This window comes from Pseudorca crassidens, chromosome 6, assembly GCF_039906515.1.
Source record: "Pseudorca crassidens isolate mPseCra1 chromosome 6, mPseCra1.hap1, whole genome shotgun sequence".
NCBI lineage: Eukaryota > Metazoa > Chordata > Mammalia > Artiodactyla > Delphinidae > Pseudorca > Pseudorca crassidens.
Window position 1 is genome coordinate 81,692,698 of NC_090301.1, and position 15,528 is coordinate 81,708,225.

Consider the following 15,528-nt stretch of genomic DNA (forward strand, 5'->3'; position numbering starts at 1 on the left):
AGGAAGAAGGGTCTTTCCAGATATGATTAAATCAAGGATTCTGAAATGAGGACATTGTCCTGGATTATTCAGGTGAGTCCTAAATGCAATCACAAGGGCCCTTATAAGAGAAAATCAGACACACACAGAAATGGAGGAGGCAATGTGGCCATGGATCCCAAGACTGAAGTGGGGATGTGGCCATAAGCCAAGGAATGCTGGCAGCCACCACAAGCTTGAAGAGGTGAGGAAACAATTCTCCCTGGAGCCTTAGAAGGAGAATAGCCCTTGATTTTGATTTTGGCCCAGGGACACTACTTTCAGACTTCTGGCATCTGGAACTGTGAGAGAATAAAAAAATCTGTTGTATTAAACCACCAAGTTTGTGGTAATTGTTATAGAAGCCATAGGAAACTAATAATATTCTTAGGTTTATGGCACATACTCAAACAATATACGTAAGCACAATGTGGCACTAGGGCTTAATTTAAAATTATTTTGTTACACATGAAAATTACCCATACGTATACATTAATCTTGTGTCACAATAGCTTATTGAATGCTATTATTTGTAGTAGTCACTCAGTTGATTAAGTAAAATCCACTGGATGGTAGTTCCAAGTATATAATCATATGATCTGCACATGGAGCTTTTAACGTCATCTTTCTAAATTTCTTTTATAGTTCTAGTATTTTTCTCTTGGCTTTTTGCCCTCATCACAACATCAAATGATAGTCATGACAGTGGGCATCTTTGCAATGTTCCTGACTTGTGCAAATGCTTTCAGTGTTTCCTCATTCTTCCCTCACCCCCACGCCTGGCTGATTTGTTTTGTACTGAGAGAATTAATAAACTTTCCAAGTCTGGTGTGTTTTTGACTATTTTCCCTTGTACCTACATTGTTTTTGCTTTATAAGTGTTGGCACCATGTTATTTGGTTTGCAGATATTCATAACTGCTACATCTTCGTTGTGTACTGTACTTTTTGCATTAAAAAATGACTTTGTTCATCTCATTTGATGTTTATGTGGAACGACTGGTCTGGCCTGACATTAAGTATTTGCTTGCCTTTATCTGTCTTAATTTTAATTTTTATCCTTCTTTAGTTTTCAGTATTTTAAAAGCAATTTCTTGTATATATCAGAAAATAGCATTTTGCTCTGTGATTTAGTTGGAAATCCACTTTCTAAAAAACCAACACAAGCTAAAAGCCCATTTACATTAATTTTTCTCTCGGCTGATTCCCTTCAGTACAATCTTAAATGATAATTGTGACAGTGGGCATCTGATAAATGGAATTGCTTTTCATTCTTTTTATTTTAACTTACTTTAGGGATTTTTTTTTAAAAGAAATATTTTATCATTAGTTATCTTGTTTCTCTCCATGTGTAGCTTCTCTGTACATATCTTTGTTCCAGTAGTTATGTTTTTATAACTTTATGCAACTTTGTATTTATAAATTAACTTAGGTAATTTATACAACTTTGTCTTTTATTTCTCTATTCAAAATCTATTAGTTCACTTCTATAAGCAATTAAGATATTAGCATATTTCCTGTTACTCTGTCCTGCTCTTTCTTTCCTTCATACTTCAGTTAATACTTTTTAGTATTTTCCTCTGTACTGTTAAACTCTGCTAATACTTTTATTATTTGCAGCTTTAATGGACATTCTTTAAGTTTCAGGTATTAAAGAAGTGGAAATCAACAAACTTATAACTACAAAACCCAGGAGGAAAAGGAGAGAAAATAGGTCAAGGTAGTGAGTAATTTCTATTTTTAGAGAATAGAACATAGTGTTTATATTTTGTTCTCATCTTTATTTTACAGTTAAATCCTTTCAATGCTCACTGCTTATCCTTCTGTGGTAATTTAAGGTATTTCCATCTGAATGGCAGTAGTTCATCTTCTAGGAATTTTTTTCAAAACAATATTCTTTGAGTTCAAAACTGTCTGTAGTCTTTATACCTAAAGACACTTTGAATTTAAAATACAAAATACTTTGTTTTTTATATGGTCATGTAGATGTTACTCCACTTTCAACTGGCCCTAAATGTTACTGTGGATACATCAGAGACAAGGGCAAATATTTTTCCCCATTTCCCTCTAATCAGTGACTTAATCATTCTTTCTTCATGTTTAAAGTCTGGAAGTTCATGAAGCTATGTCTCAGTACTGACAGTTCTTGGTTAATTTTCCCTGGCCCATGGTGTGCCTTTTCCATATGTACCTTCTATTTTATAAAAGATATTAAATTTTATCCTTAAATATTTGTTCTTTTTTTTCTTTAGTGTCTATCTCAATTTATCTATCAATACTTATAGACATAACACACAAAATTTTTTCTATAATTACTCTATTCTTTCTTTGGCTTCTTTTGTTGATTCTTCTCATTTTAACCTTTTATATTCCTTAAAAGTAATTTCCATAATGTCTAGTCTCTTCTCTGTTCTTTCCAACTTCAACTTTGAAGTAAGTATTTCTTAAGTTTGTTTTGGCCAGCTCATAATTCACCTTCTGTCATTTTATAACATGTTTCCCAGAGTTCTTGCTTTCTGGATCAGTTCCGCTCCTAGAGTTGATTTCTTTATTCATTTTCTCTCTTCTCTCTCTGTCTCTGTGTCTTTCTATCCATCACTCCATGTCTCTCTCTTTCCTTTTCTTTCTTTATGGAGAAATACATTTAAATATATTTTCAGTAATATTAGGATTCAGTTGTAATCTCCAAACTCTGAAATAGGCAAAAGCAGCTGAGACCTGATAGTAGCCACATGAGCGTAAGTGAAGAGAAGCAGTTTTGCAGAAATGTAGTGGTAAAGGACACCATGGTGTGGATCTCAGAAACTGATGGCAAAAAATATGCCCTGAAGGTACATAACACACCCTAAGTTGTTACAGGCCTTGTTTATAATCACAGGTATGGGAACACAGGTGAGTTGTGTTATCAGCAGAATCCAGTAGACTCCGTTAGATTTAGAGAAGTAAAGAAGGTAGGGGTTACACACAGAATACATAAACAAGCCATATTTACAGGAAATATTTTGTGTCTGTGGCAGCAGAGAAGACTGCTCCTTGGAAAGCAAATTGGGAACAATACTCTGGACCCTCTCCACCAACACACACACACACACACACACACACACACACGCATACATGCCAGGTAAAACCATTACATTCGGTCATGAGTAATAAAAAAAAGGACTAGCATGGCACTGATAACAAGGATACTCTAAGCGAATGAAAAGAATAGCAAAACATAATGACAGGCAGCAACTGATCACTAGAAAAATGTTACTACAATGCAAGGGAGAGGTTGGAAAATGGAACATTTTCATGTTTGTTAGCCATCTGTATTTCTTCGTTGATAAATTACATGTTCAAGTCTTATAAAAATGGGTTGTCTTTTCCATATTGAATTGTTGACACTCTTTGTATATTAAGAAAATCAGCATCTTCCTTGTTGTAGCTACTAACTATTAATTCTTAGGTTTTGAAGTGCTTTTTAAAGTTAATTTATAGATCTTTCTAATTATTTAAAATTTTTATAGTAAAAATTACACATCTATTATTTTATGGCTTTTAAAGAGTTGCTTTTAAAACAAAATACTAATGTCATAGTTATCATCCAATGTTTTCCAAAGATGTTTTAAATTTCAGAAATCACATCAATCCTATGTTCAAAACCCACCAATGGCTTCTTGTAGAGTTAAAATAAAACCTAAACTTTAAATTCCTTAATAAGACCTCTAAGTCTCATACATAATTTGCCCCAGCAAGAATCTTTTTAGGGGAGATATATATATATCTTTATATATATATATATATATATATATATATATATATATATATAAAACTTTATATATAGTTTTTTTTTAAAGTAAGAAAGAATTAAAAAGAAATAAAGATATAGTATGAAAGTGTGTAAGAAAAACTGAAATAAGATGGTAGAAACACATTAAAATGCATCAAAAATTATAACTATTATATGTTTATTTATCATTTCTTTTTGTTAGTGGGTCTGTGAACTTCCTGCTTGTGCTCTCTACTCTTTTTTCTTTTTGTACATGGAAATACCTTTAATTATTCTTCTGATAATAAATGGTTACAATAAAGTGTCAAACTCTGGAGATAAAGTAAAAATCTTCCAAAGTTAACTACAATTTGGTATATACTGTACAGGACATTAGACTGGATGGTTGCCTATTTTTTTCCGAACACTTAACCTTCCCTGAACATAATAACCTTACTTGTTCTTTTGTCAAAATACGTACCTTTTACACAACCTTAACACACGTAACCAGCAGTATGGCAAAGGTTTTAAGAGATGTAAAGAAGTCAATTCAGAGCATTGTTAACCAAAGTTTCTGGTTATAGAATAGTAGAAAACTATTGGAGTTCAGGATTAATTTAGGTATGTGTCAGCGGCAGTTTAAGTCAAGCAAGATTGGGCAGATCAGAGCCCACTGGTCAGGGTTAGGACATTAGCTCAAAACAGAGTGACTATTACATGGCTCAGATGTGGACACTGCGATTGTCTAGCTATTTCCTGACTGAAAGGAAAGTGGGTCTGGGCTATTATACCTGCAGGTGGGAGGACAATCAGGTGTTAGCAGTACCCATGAGAGGGGGACTGGAAGAAGCTGAGGGGAAAACTTGAATAGATCAAAAGGAATTAAAGACATAAATAGCATTCAAAGAAATCTCACAACCAGATACTTTTACATATGAGTTTTAACATACATTAAAGAAACAGTAAATTCGTATTATATAAAGTTATTCTAGAAAACAGAAAAAGAGTAAAAGCTGCTCATCTCATTTTATAAGGCCAGTGTAATCTTAATTGCAAAACCAGACAAGGAAAATGAAGAAAAAAGTATAGCACATTCCACTTAAGAATGTAGATTCTAAAATCCTAAATAAAATATTTGCTAACCAAATACAGTAATGTATTAAAATAATGCACCATGGTCAAGTAGGGTGTAAACTAGTAATGCAGGCATGGTTTAACATTAGAAATTCTATCCATATAATTCACAACATTAATATACCAGGATAAATATCACATGATTATTTTAACAGATGTATAAAAAACATTTTATGGGTTTGAAAGTTATTTATGGTAAGAATGCATAACAAGCTAGAAATAAGAACCTTTCTTAATTTGGTAAAGGTTTTATATTAAAAACCTTCAGCAAGCATTATGCTTAAGTGAGAAATTAGATATATTCTCTTTAAGATTAGGCATAAGATGAGAATGCCTACTGTCAGTACTACCATTTAACACAGTTCCAGAGGAACTGACCAAAGGTATTGGAAAGAAGAAAGAAGTAAAAGTATGCAAGGATAAGGAAATTAGAAATAAAACTGTCATTATGTATAGTTGATAATATGATCATCTCCCTATAAAAATGAAAGAGAGTACAGTAATGTTATTAAGAATGAGAATTCAGTGTTAGAACCAAGGTCAAGTTTCAAAAACTCAGTAGCATTTCTGTACACCAGCAGCAGACTTCAAGAAAATATTTTTAATTGAATATTTAAAACATGAATATCTACTTAAAGGACATCATGCATAAAATTAAAAAGTTGAAAAAATGGAAGATTGTTTTTAATATCTAAAACTGATAGGAAATGAAGATCTAAAATATATAATAAACTCTTAAAGAACATTAACCAACAGATAGGAGCCCAAATGAAAAATAAAGAATATGAACAAGGAATTTCAGAAGAGGGACGCCAAAAGGCCAACAAGAATATGAAAGAGATACTCAAACTCATTAGTGATAAGAATTCAGATTAAAACAGTGAGCTACAGAATTACACACATTAGATTGAGAGTATTAGAAAGCTAGATAATGTCAAGGGTTGGCAGGAAGGAGGGGGTTACTACTGGTGAAAGTGTGGTCCAAGTATTTATTTGGCAGAGCACCTGGCAGGACTCAGACAAATTAAGTATAAACCCAGCAATTCTGTTCCTGGGTATATATCCCAAAGAAATCCTTGCAAAGTTCTATGCTAGGAGAAACATGAGGATGTTCATCGTGGCATTGTTTGTTGCAACAGAAAATTGGAAGCAATCTGGGTGGAAATCACTGGAAATGTGGATAGTTAAAACATGATAGCTACAAACCTTGGAATACTATGCAGCAGTTAGAAGCAATGTAAACACAACAACATAAATAAATGATAAAAATGTAGAGATAAGTAAAATGAAACAGTAATAAAGAGAATGAGTTACACAGCACAATACCATTTATGCATATTAAAATTTAATGTGCGTAAGTAGGGGAGAAGGCATAAGATATAGTTAAGACAAGCTCAGCCGTGAGATAACTGTTAAGCTGAGAGACGGGCACATGAAAGTTCATGATATTATACTCTCTTTTCTTTTTTATTTATTTAAAAATTTCCACTTAAAATATTAAAAAAATACATATATATAAACCAATACTCATGTTCTGAAAATACATATAAACAAAAGAGAACAGTGCAACAGATATTAGACTATCACATTAGAATGATTTCCTATGAGTCCAGGTCAGCAGCATGAGAGTGGAAATGAGAATAAAAGAAAATATATAAATAAATAAAGTGCTTTTCATGGACCAGTGATGACAGTGTGTCATGTGAACTAAGGAATGTGATTAACTCTATTTTCTATGCAAAAGGTACAGTGAAAAGGAAACCTTGGGCTTCCCTGGTGGCACAGTGGTTGAGAGTCTGCCTGCCGATGCAGGGGACACGGGTTCGTGCCCTGGTCCGGGAAGAGGCACAACAGTGAGAGGCCCGCGTACCGCAAAAAAAAAAAAAAAAAAAAAAAAAGGAAACCTTTTTTTTATTTTTTTTTGAATCAGAATGATCTATGTTAGACTGTGGAGATAAAGGAACTATAAAAATAACTGTCTAATTATTATAGTTCAGAAAACAATTTAATAGCTCTTCTAAGCAACCAACTCACCATATAAAACTATAGAAACAAATTAAAAATAAGTAATATTTATATTTTCAAGAGAAGTCATTTTTGACAATAATATTCATCCCAGAAAACGAGCAAAAATCACTAAGCTGCTAACCAGAAATTAAGGGGAACAAATAGACTCTAAGTATCTACACTCAAAAAGAAGAAAAATAGAGAGCAAAGGAAAAAAAAATTCCTGCACCAGAGGCTGTATACTGTTTTAGTTGATTCACACAGTAGCAGAAGTGGAGTTTGTCACAGGAAAAATTTTATGCTGATATTGAAAAATTAGGACTTTTCAAAGTATTTCTGGTTTCTTCTGAAAAAAAATAACAAAATTTGATTTTACTGGTCTAATATTCCCACTTAGAAAGGATTCTAGAGCTAAACAAAAGTGTCCCATTAACAGGTCACATATTCTCCAAGGTTCCAGTGTACCTACCTGACACACAAAATTATTTAAAGTACCTTTTTTGCATTTTGTATTCTTTGTATCTCACTCAAAATTTTACCAAGTGTATTCAGAAATTTACTTAGTAACATAAGCATGTGAACAGTCATGGGAGACATGCACAGAATATAAGTGAAAGGATATGGTAAGTCAAAACAAATCTTTGGGGGCTCAAGAAATAGTGAAAAAGAGGTTTGGTATTCAGAGGTAATACTATTAGTATTTGAAACTATGACAGTGTTTTTTGGAGTGGTTAAAAAACACGCTTTTAATATGGTTAAGGACATAAATAAATTTAAAAAATACAGTGGATACTAGTTTCTGTAAAATTATTTTTTCAAGTTAAACTCTACTGAGTTATGCACACAGTTTTGACGGAAGCTTACTTAATCTCTTCTCCAGTCTTCTTAATTGGTTTGCACTCTTCCATAATACATCAATTTTATCAACTTCCCATTATAAATGAAATCTGATACTTCCTGTCAAGATGGTATTAGGGCATAAAAATTTGTTTCCGAAAATGAATGAATGTGGTTGTGAGGTTGCTTAGACAGGGCCAGTGACAAAAAGTAAGCAAGTTTAGCAAATTAAATTATAATTTGGCAGCCCTAACCATTTAAATTAGCTTATTTATGAGGCTATATTTATTACTTACCTTGAGTGTCTATTTTTTAAAGATCTTGTCTGTAAACCATATACCCTTCAATATCTACTTCCCATACGCAGAAACTGTTATCTTCAATAAGCATCTAAAAGAGAAACATAAGAAAATATCATGACTTTGAGGTTATAAATATTTTTCTACTTATTTCAACTATTAAAGGAGATCTTGAAATTATTTTTTATGATTTCTTTAATAACTGTGTGCAAAGGGAGGTATGTATCATAGGACATATTTTATGTAATTAAACAGTAATAATAATTCTTCCCTTTAGAAGATCAGAAAGTTTTGTGAAACATATATTTTGATTCCTGGCATAGAGTTTAATAGTTTCTATAAGTACTAATTTTATCTCGCTAACCTAGTTTCTATCAACATTTTTAAGAAATATAATTTTAAACACATTGATTCTGATGTCCTACATGAAAGTAGCCCTACCCTAGAAAATACTTCCCTTGTTCAGAATGAATAATTACCAAAAATATATTCTCAATTACATTTGAGTTGCCTATAAAAGTCAAAATCATAGAAATCAATTAGTTAAATATTCTGTCCTCATGAAAAGGTATTATTTACCCCTTATCACTTCAACTGCCCAATCAGTGCTTTACATCATCAACCTAGTAAAGCTTAGCAGGGGTCTTTTAAAAGAAATTGCCTCTAACAGAGAATTGGGATTATTCAGAGAAAATGCTCTTTGTTGAAATAATTTGATTCTGATTTCCTTTGATTTTTTAAATAAGCCTGAGACAAGCAGTTAGGGAAACAGGATTTGGATGCTACAGTGCCATACCTTTAGCATGTGGTTTTCAGCACTATGGATTCCAAAGCCAATCAATAACTTTTTGATTAGGAACATCATTGTTCCTTTCTGTCATTAGTGTAGATCCTTGTTTCAGTTGCAGCTACACATTAAAAACACCTGGGGCACTAAATGTATGGAGACTCAGTCTCTTCCCTAAATATTCTGATTTAATTGGTATCACATGGGGGCCAGAAACTATTTTTCGAAAGCATTGAGGAAGGATATCTGTTCTGCAGGTTAAGAAACAATCTCACTGCAACTATTTGACTTAGTTTCTACAGATAACTAATAAGACATTAACTTAAAAAAAATACTTACTACAGATGTCTATGAAAACTAGTAAGATACTTGCTAATCTCACTACTCAATATTTAAAATGACTTCAAAGCTTCCATGACACACATAAACCTACCTCAACAATCTATATGTTAGATTACATGGATCCAAGCATGGCATAATGGTGGTTGTAGTGAATCCCAAACTATAATGCACTTAAGAACCAAAGGTACTACTTTAAAATAAAATATAGATTCCAAGGTGCCATGCCCAGAGATTCTGATTCAGAAGAACTAGGCTAATAGGAGTCTCTATTTTTAGAGGTATCTCTGGTGATCATAATACAAAAGGTCTACAGTCCCTGTAAAACAGTGCTCTAAGGGAGTTCCCTGACAGTCCAGTGGTTAGGACTCTGTGCTCTCACTGCCGAGGGCACAGATTTGACCCTGGTTAGGGAACTAAGATCCCGCAAGCTGCGTATCGTGGCCAAAAACAAAACAAAAAAAACAGTGCTCCAAGTATTTATAAATAGTGACTATTACTAGAACTTCATTATAAGCATTTATAAAAAAACTTCTTGAGTTTATTCTGCGGTTACATTTCTGATCTTTAAAGATAATTCTAAAACCCACTGGTAAAAAGTAACTTTAAACAAGAGTAAATAGGATTTCAGCAATAAATCAATGTAGTTAAGCTAAAATAATGTTTATGGATCATATATTTTGTAAGCTTTGCTATCCTCCTAAATAAACTGTGTACGTAATTGATAAAATACTTGTGGCCCAAAAAAGAGAAAATCAGGTTATATTCTATAATGAAAATTTAATCTAAAACCTCATATATAACTAGAAACATGCCCTCAATGTCTCAAAATTAACATTTTTTGTCCTTAACTTAGTGGGGGGGAAAAGCTACTCTAATATCATTTGCTCTGTTTAAATACAAGGCCAAGAAAACATCTTGATTCATTTTCCTCAAGAACATACACACACACACAAACATAACTTACTAAAAATAACATGAAATAGGCTGTTAACATTTTAGTTTTGAAAATTCTTATAAACAGGTCCAGAAGTACTTCACAATAAAAATAATATATTCAACATCACTTATTCTTTAGATTTTTTCTGAAAAAGAAAAGTCTAATAAACAGAGGTAAGTATCGGAGTCTCTGTTATACACAATAAAGATGGTAATCAACAAGTACTAAACCTTGAAAGAAAACTATAGATATTTTCTCTTATCTGCCTAAGATGGAAGAGCTCCTAATAAAGTATTCTTCCTACATGCATGTGCCGCTAAAGACTTTAGGTTTTTCTACTAAGTTAACATCAATCTTAAGTTCGTGACCAAAGTCGATTTTTTCTCCCCGGCTTAGTGCTGCTTAACAGCTGGGCAACAGTCATGGACTTCCCAAATGTCTTCACAAAAAGGGAGCTATTCCACCTCTCAAACCAGTAGCAGAGGCTGTAAGTCTGCCTCTGTGATTCACAGCTATGAAATGAAGTCCCAGTGTCTTTTAATAGAAGACTCTTGATCTTCTATTATCTGACCTCAGCTGCCTTTTGCTGTTTATCTCTCATCTCTTGGTCAACCAAAAATTAGCTCAGATACTGCTTGCTCCTTAACGGAAATTTCCATCAACCTGACACTAAAGCTATCTTTCTCTTCTGACTTCCTTCACTCATTATTGCAAATTACTTAGCTAATTAATCAGGTACTCACTTGTGGTCCCTTATTTCTACTTTTGTTATTATTTAAGATTTAGCATGTTTTTCTAGTAATTAAGTACAGTGTTTTACAGTGATTAAGTGAGGCACCTAGCTTTTCTCTTTAGTATACTTTATGACTATGAATGCTTTAAAAATTGTAATCTCCCTATGCTGCATGAACTTTCCCATCTGTTCTGAAGACTATGGCACCTAACTCTCTTAATGTCTAATAAACCAGGTAATTTTGTCTGAGAGTAATAGCGTAATAATCACTGGTATTAACAGCAACTAAATTAACAAGAATGAACAATTTTCAGTAAATTAGAATCTATTTAAATATACTTAACACAGAAGTCATAGGGAACATGGTTCAGTGTTTCCTTAGGAAAAACACCTGTTTTAAGAAGAACCAATAACTCTAAATCACACAATACTTTACATCACCAAAGAATTCACAACCTATATATATTACTCTTCAATGATTAAAAATACAGACTTCTAGATAATGGACATTAGGTATCTCCAACATTTGTCATATAAGTTGCTAAAACTTCCTCCTTGCTTTTAAATACAGTAGTAAGAACTAACATTTATTGATTTCTAAATTCTATGTAGCATTAATTAATTTAATCCTCACAACAATAGTAAGAAATGCTTTTATCATCTACATTTTACAGATAAGTAAGTTGAGGAAGAGAGAGAGTAACTTGCCCAATGTTTCACAGATAATAACTGGCAGAGCTGGGTTTTCAACTAATGCAGTCTACAATTAACTATAGCATTTCATGAAACCCTCATCCATTAGCTCTGGTAGCCTTATCTAATACATCCTCATATCATTTCCGCCTTACGCCTTCCACCCTTTTGCAGTTTATCAGGTTTCCCACAGAAAGGAAAATGTCATGGTGGTCTACTTCCAACACTTCTTCCTCACAATAAGATGATTTCTAAGTTCTCATTTAGCTCTACATGCTTCCTATTATTTCTGTACCATTTACATAATAAAGCCTCTGTGATATAAAGGGTGTATCCTAAAAACCTCAGTCTTGCTTCTGAATGTAATGTACTATAAGCCTAATCACATTAAAATCAATGAAGTATGGTTCAATACTGGGATATAAAACTTATGGTTTTAACTCAATTTTTTCTACAAAAAAATTTGCCTTCTTAAAATATCACTGCACTCCCAAGTTTAAAACATGGCAGTTTTTATAGGAAGAAAACATGCTTTCTACTTCCCTGAGCTATGGAATTATATTTAACTAAACTTTTACAGGTTATTGCTTTCATACCATTAGCAGTATGCAATTTCATAGCCCTCAAGATCCCATTTATTCTGATCTGACAGTGATGTAAAATTTTTTTTTAATTCACAAGTTTCATATATGGCTGAATAGAAACAGATTATAGAAAGAAATTATAGAATAAAAAAACCTCACAAAGTCTTAACAGAAAACAAACATTCAAAGAATTAAAAATATTTTTAGCCTATGTTTGCTTTCTTAAAGTTTCCAAATTTCTTCAGTACAAGAGCTCTAATCATGCAATCCATGGAAGATTTGTTTTCTCAACTGTTTTTATCATAGAGAATAATCTTAGCCTGAGCATATTCAAGCCATTCTTAGTGCCAGTTAGGACCATTATTAGATTTATTCCAGATCATTCTTTTAGTGGATCTGGAATAACTTTTATATATGTTTTTTTGTAGCTATTCTATTTTTTTGTGGTAAACAGCCTAAGAGGCCCTTATTGAGTATGCCCAAGTCACTTTCAAAAACAACCAACCATAGGTTATTCTAAATCCTGTCCACCAAAGTAAGCCTTGTCTTTAGCCCTCTTGCAACTTGTCCATATGATCTGGCTTCAGTAGGAAACTATAAAGTCCAAAGCAACTGAAGTTCTCTCTATGAAAGTTGATAATAACCAGGGTATTCAAAGTATTCACAGTAAATGATATATTTTCATTAAATAAAGAAAAAATAGCCATCCTTTTTTTTTTCCCTACTAGCATTCTCTAAAAACATCCATCTGGTCTAGGCAGGGTATCTCTTCAGCTAAAATAAATAATCAATTTGGTTGTGACAGACCTCCTTAATTACATCTGTTATTTGGAGAATACTAGTGAGTGATTTTTTGGCTACACTAATATGCAAACACCTTGAGAACTGACCTTTCTGGAGAGAAAAAACTAAGTACAACATTTTGCCAAAATACAGTACCAAGAACACACATATGAATATTCTGGCAATACTAAATTCAACTTTAATCTTATTATCCTATTGGGCTTATTGATAGACAATTAATGAGCTAATAGAGTTGCAGCCAGTAAATGGGTTGGCAGCTCATTTATTACTATAATTCTATATAGTCTCTCTCAACCTCAAAAATAAGGTTCTCATTCCTCAACTACTATGGAATGAGAACTCAAGGTTGACAAAAATGAGTATGTTGTAGAGAAAAAAAATGGATCGGGAGAACGAAATCAAGTGAATATGAAGGTCTGTGTTAATAGGTTTACATTCAATAAAACAAAAATTTTTTAAAGGAATCATTTCATTTATCCTTCCATGTGTTAGAAATTTTCAGGGACTTCCTCAGAGGCAGTGCTATAGAAACAGTATAAAGCTATTTATAGGATAAATAGCTATGATGATGTTGATGCTATCTTCTTATCTTCTCATGTTCTGCCTCTTGCCTCCTGAGTCCTCTCCCAGTAGTCTCTCAACACATTTCTAGCAGTTTATCCCCCCCTTTATCTTTTTGTGTGTGAGTGTGTGTGTGGCTTCCTTAAAAAGTCACTACCACTGACATAACCTCAGTTTTCTTTTCTAAGACATCATATTCCTCTTTCTCTGATTATCATCACCAACAGGAGTTGCCTACATTCCCAGAATGCCAGAAATGAAGTACTTTTCAATGCTGGAAAATTCTATAGAGGAGGAAAAAGAGGGAAGAAATGTAAGAGTGACAACAACTACTGATTTCACTGTTCAGGATTATGCTAAAAGGGTGGATGAGATTACTGGACAAGAGACAGGGATATCAAAGAAGGAATTTCAACATCAGAGGGTATGTTTAAATTCCTTCTGAAACATGGTAACCTTGAAGGCCCCTTTCAACTCCATGATTCTTTGAATTTATGATTAGGAATCACAACAAATTTTATGAGCAAACAAGAGAAGAATGTTTCGAAAAAAGCATTCACAAGTCAAACACCAAAGTTGTACTGCCTCCTTTTGGAGGAAGACAACAGAAATTCATGAACATTTAACAAAGTATCACTAATTTTTTAAATTCTAAAGCAATATGGCAAAATACAGGCACTAGTCTTACCAGTCAGCAATTTACTACCTAACATATTTAACTAACCCCAAGGTTAAAACCTTGGGGTTTAAATATTATAAATTGATCATGAGCCAACATGAAGAATAAAACCAAAACCTGGGGAATGATGCTGAACTTCATGCCACCAAAGGAAAGAACTGGAATTTTGCCTAACAAAAAAGATGTTCTGGGGCTTCCCTGGGGGCGCCGTGGTTGAGAGTCCACCTGCCGATGCAGGGGACACGGGTCCGTGCCCCGGTCCGGGAGGATCCCACATGCCGCGGAGCGGCTGTGCCCGTGAGCCATGGCTGCTGGGCCTGCACGTCTGGAGCCTGTGCTCCGCGACGAGAGAGGCCACAACGGTGAGAGGCCTGCGTACCGCAAAACAAAACAAAACAAAAAAGATGTTCTGCTGCTGCTGAAACAGACAATGGGTCCATGACCTCGTGTGCATGCGCACGCACGAGAGAGAGAGAGAGAGAGAGAGAGAGAGAGAGAGAGAGAGAGAGAGAGAGAGAGAGACCATTGTTTTTGTGCACAAAAATTAGGAGGCCTTAAAGAAGTTTCACATATTTTCCAGTATATTAATGGTGCTACAACAACATTTTGGGGCATTTGACATAAAAGACACTGACATCTCAAAGAACACTATTATGAAGAAAGATTTCATGAATCTATCATAAATCCAGCCCACTGCCTGAAAAGAAATCCAGATCCAGAATATGAACCATGTTTTATTTACATGGTGGTAACAAAGATAATAGGTCTAAAATAATAGGTCCACTGTATTTAACTGAACAAATTACTACAGTGTTATAGGAGCTTTAGCAGAAAATATTGAATCAAAACTCAGAAAAAGTCTCTTTGGAAGATGTTCTCTATATAAAAACAAAATCATGTAAGTTAAAAAATTAATAAGATATGCTAGACTCATTAATTAGTACTTGTTAGTTAAGACTAATTTGAGAGAAAACTAATTAGAGGGAAGATATATTTACATTAACTTATAGAAAAATTTTAAATAAATACAATTTAAAGTATGTGCATACAGACTAAAAATTGCTCTCTTGTAGATATTTTTTAAATAAGCAGCTTCACAATACAGCTATAGATTATTAAAACTGGCATAAAAAGTGCTCCTAGGCAAACACCAAATTTATGCTATAAGACTTTTTAAACGTCCTTTAATATGTAAATACCCTCCTTCCAATATTTATAACATTGATAATGTAAAGAAAGCATAATCTTTTTATATAACATATACTTTATATATAACACATAGTTTATATAACACATGTAAAGCCAAAGTGACTTTTCAAATTATAAACAAAACAGCCCTCCAAAATGATGAATCATCACTCCT

General features: G+C 33.3%; 1 protein-coding gene across 18 annotated transcripts in view; it reads right to left on the reverse strand.

Moving 5' to 3' along the window:
- The window catches only part of MBD5 (methyl-CpG binding domain protein 5), a 403,659-nt gene that overhangs the window by 257,826 nt on the left and 130,305 nt on the right, over positions 1-15,528 (reverse strand). For all 18 annotated transcript variants that reach the window (XM_067742013.1, XM_067742007.1, XM_067741998.1 and 15 more), the window contains one exon: positions 8,043-8,136. The gene's annotated coding sequence lies outside the window, so the exon portion shown is untranslated. The remainder of the gene's footprint in view (positions 1-8,042; positions 8,137-15,528) is intronic.